Source organism: Otolemur garnettii, unplaced genomic scaffold (genome assembly GCF_000181295.1).
Source record: "Otolemur garnettii isolate 467f Iridium unplaced genomic scaffold, OtoGar3 scaffold00090, whole genome shotgun sequence".
Taxonomy (NCBI): Eukaryota; Metazoa; Chordata; class Mammalia; order Primates; family Galagidae; genus Otolemur; species Otolemur garnettii.
In genome coordinates, this window is record NW_003852485.1 from 4,141,087 (window position 1) to 4,142,133 (window position 1,047).

Below are 1,047 nucleotides of genomic sequence, written 5' to 3' on the forward strand. Positions count from 1 at the left end.
GTCTTTTCTTAGATTCTGTTTCCTTATTTCAAAAGTATGGACAATAAGAATCTGAAAGAATGTTGAATGATTCAAGGAAATATTGTCTGTGAAGGAAAACTAAAGCATCATAAAAAATGAAATTGACTGTAATCAATCATTTGCATTATCCAGTGAAAATATAACATTTTCTTAAATCAGACAATGTTTTTTTTTTTGGTCTTACTGCCTGTCACAGGGTGTAGGACACTGGCAACACATAGTATGTCTGCTGAACTAATGAAGGAAGGAAGGATTGTTACACAGATGTTTTCAAGCTTGGGTAAAAATAAGTTACTTGATAACACTAATGATAAATGTAATAATGATTCAAATAAATGTAAATTTGGGGAGGTGATAGATGCCGTGAGGAACAAAAGTAAATAGTATTATGTTAGTGTAAAATACGGAGACTTGGTAGAGCTCAGGTATGAAGAGTGAAGAATTAAGTGGATGGTGATTAAAAGCTTGAAGTAATTATTGGGGAAGTTCATGAATGAAGTTGTCCTGAAATCATAGCAGGTTGCTGGGCAGTGTTGAAAGTCTATTTAGAACTGTGGTCATGAGTTCATAGTGGAACAGCCTTATGCACAGGACCTTCTGCAGCTCCTCTTCAGCTGCTAGGGATCTGACTTCTATATTTACTTTGTTGAAAGAGTGTATGAAATTGACTAAAGTTGATAGTCTTTATACAACCAGAACAAAAAAATTGGACATTTCTTCTATCCCCTCAGTGAGGGAAGCCATAACTCCAGCAGCTTTTGAATTAGCAGGTGTGTATACATTTGTATTAATATAATTGCATATACACTTGAAGTGTTAATTCTATTCTCCTGGATTCACACAGCACTAGATACGGTATCTATTTGCCATGGCAACCCTATCTGGATGAAATGTGGCTCCTTATCTAAATGAGTCATGCTCTGGTAGTGACAATGTGACTCTTCCCAGAGCACTGCAGCTACTGATTCTTGTACTAGGAAAAGAGGGAATGTTTTATGAGCGTGTGGGTTGTAAACAGAACAAAGG